A 2,980-nucleotide genomic window follows, 5' to 3' on the forward strand; every position below is an offset into this window, starting at 1 on the left:
CTCTGACATGCACTGTCAATTGTGGGACCTGATATAGACAGGTGTGTGCCTTTCCAAATCATGTCCAATCAATTGAATTTACCAGAGGTGTCCTTCAATCAAGTTCCAGAAACATCTCAAGGATGATCAATGGAAACAGGATGCACCTGAACTCAATTTTGAGTCTCATAGGAAAGGGTCTGAATACTTATGTAAATAAGGTATTTCAGTTTTTTTTTATGTCTAAAAACCTGTTTTCGCTTTGTCATTATCAGGTATTGTGTGTATGATTGATGATAAAATTATTTTGATCCATTTCACAATGATGAAAATAGCTGAGAAATGATCATTTCCTCATGAGACAAGAAAATAGAGAAATTGGACATAAGAACCTGTCACAGAACAAAATATCAAGCGGTGTTCACAATAAGGTGTGTTTATTTAGCGATGCTGTTTTATTACATATTATCTCTAACAGTGAGGGAAACAGAGAGAGAGAGAGAGAGAGGGAGAGAGACAGAGAGGGAGAGAGAGAGAGAGAGAGGGAGAGGGAGAGAGGGAGAGAGACAGAGAGGGAGAGAGAGAGAGAGAGAGAGGGAGAGGGAGAGGGAGAGGGAGAGAGACAGAGGGAGAGAGAGAGAGAGAGGAGAGAGAGAGAGAGAGAGAGAGGGAGAGAGAGAGAGAGAGAGGGAGAGAGAGAGAGAGAGAGAGAGGGAGAGAGAGACAGAGAGGGAGAGAGAGAGGGAGAGGGAGAGAGACAGACAGAGGGAGAGAGAGAGAGAGGGAGAGAGAGAGACAGAGAGAGAGAGACAGAGAGAGAGAGACAGAGGGAGAGAGAGACAGAGGGAGAGAGAGAGACAGAGAGAGAGAGACAGAGAGAGAGAGACAGAGGGAGAGAGAGAGACAGAGGGAGAGAGAGAGAGACAGAGAGAGAGAGACAGAGAGAGAGAGACAGAGGGAGAGAGAGAGAGAGACAGAAGGAGAGAGAGAGAGACAGAGAGAGAGAGACAGATGGAGAGAGAGAGAGAGACAGATGGAGAGAGAGAGAGAGACAGAGGGAGAGAGAGAGAGACAGACAGAGGGAGAGAGAGAGAGACAGACAGAGGGAGAGAGAGAGAGACAGACAGAGAGAGAGAGACAGAGGGAGAGAGAGACAGAGGGAGAGAGAGAGAGACAGACAGAGGGAGAGAGAGAGAGAGAGAGAGAGAGAGAGACAGATATATATCACTATGACAAAATAAACATGACCTTTAGATGTATAGGCTTGCTGGTTCTTCCTAGTCTCCGTCCATCACCAATGTAGAAAAGAGAGTGCCACAATGAAGAAGAGGAAGGTGAAGAAACAACACACTGAAAGAACTACAACACATTGGATATTGAACATTGTAATATTATGTGTCCTAAAACAACATCATGTTTTTAAACTAGACCAAAACATTTAAAAACTATGTGTACTGTACTCTTTGCTTATTATATTGGGTTGTTGTTACTTAAAGGGACAGTGTGTACGTCACAGGAGGATCAATTAAATTGGTATTCTTCACAGATAAAAGGCATGGGAGTAAACAGATAAGGATAACAATAACTTCATTTTGTGCTGATGTAACTAGTAGTCTTCTAAAAGGAGAACACCAAAGAGGCTCCCAGAGGGAATGTGTTCCCAAAATCCCCAATTGAGACTTTCTGTTTCCTTTTTAAGCTCTTTAAAAAATATATATGTTTATCTCAATATCACATACCTTCTGGGTAACAATACCTTACTGTGATTGTTTTTTAATTAAAATGGTAAAAAATAAACAAAAATAGCTTCTTAGCAAAGAGCAAATTCTCAAACAAGAATTTTTGCTAGGGCTGTCTGGGAGTGGCCTGAGTTGGGAGGAGGAAACTGGAAACGAGTTGTTATTGGCAGAGAGGTTTGGAACTCTAATTAACTGACTGATGAAGCCAAAACTCCATCCCCACCAAAACAGGTTGAAATTTCAGTTGGGCTGTTCAAATAGCTCAAACACTAAAAGGGCATTATCATCATTTTCACAATTTCACAGTAGTATTCCAACCTCATAGAGTGGAAATATAAAACACAGAAAAATCTCATTTTTTGACAGCATTGGGCCTTTAACATTGATTCTCGAATCAACCCCAATTAAACATTTTTGGCCTTTAGCATGAAGTGTTCTCCAACTGACTTCTTCTGCGTAGTGGTCCATCTCTCTAAATGAGTAAACACTGCCCCCTTTGGTAGAAAAGTAGAAATACAGGTAAATTAATGCAGGACATTGTAAAGTTGCCTCTACTGCTCTGCCATGCCCGGTATAAATGAATGACTGTTATGTAGCTGGTGATTGGAATGCTGTGTGAAAACATCTAACTACAAACCTGTAAAGTCAGGGTGATCTAAAATGATGTATGAATACACAGAAATAAAAGAGGATGTCAATAATATAATAAATGTAATGTCAATACACTGCTTCTCTCCCTTCAGTCCTGATGAAGCCCCTTTCCCCCCCAGTGTAACTACAACAACAAAGACAACCTAAAACAGTCAAAAAAGATGTGAAAATCCTCCAGACGAATAGATAATGATGTCATATCTTCAAAAGACGACAAAGACTTAAATAGGGCCCCCAAAAAGTTTGGATGAAATAAAATATTTTCAACACTTAAATGTAAAAAATATTTTTCACATTGAGAGGGAAAATATAACTTTTTGTACTGTACAAGAGATGAAACCAAACTTGGTTGTAAAGTTTGATTTGAAGAGGGATCCTCGTATCACGATGGTTGAAGAGTCCCAGAAAAATCACCCAAAATCCCTTGCTATCATCCCACTTCAGAATAAAAGTCCCTTCAAAGTTGACTTTGAAGATACCGATTTTCCAATTACGGCAATAAGAAAAGTCTTAGAAAAATATGAACAAAGTCCCTGCAATCTCTACACAATTTAAAGACCAAATGTCCTTTGAAAATTCTTGTTAAAATCTCCAGACAAATTGGAGAAAGA

General features: G+C 40.0%; 1 protein-coding gene across 5 annotated transcripts in view; it reads right to left on the minus strand.

Annotated features, from left to right (window-relative positions):
* Positions 1-399: 399 nt before the first annotated feature.
* LOC116353432 (protein 4.1-like) overlaps positions 400-2,980 on the minus strand; it is a 61,882-nt gene continuing 59,301 nt past the window's right edge. For all 5 annotated transcript variants that reach the window (XM_031789048.1, XM_031789046.1, XM_031789047.1 and 2 more), the window contains one exon: positions 400-2,980. This exon is cut by the window's right edge and continues 428 nt beyond it. The gene's annotated coding sequence lies outside the window, so the exon portion shown is untranslated.

This window comes from Oncorhynchus kisutch, linkage group LG14 (genome assembly GCF_002021735.2).
Source record: "Oncorhynchus kisutch isolate 150728-3 linkage group LG14, Okis_V2, whole genome shotgun sequence".
NCBI lineage: Eukaryota > Metazoa > Chordata > Actinopteri > Salmoniformes > Salmonidae > Oncorhynchus > Oncorhynchus kisutch.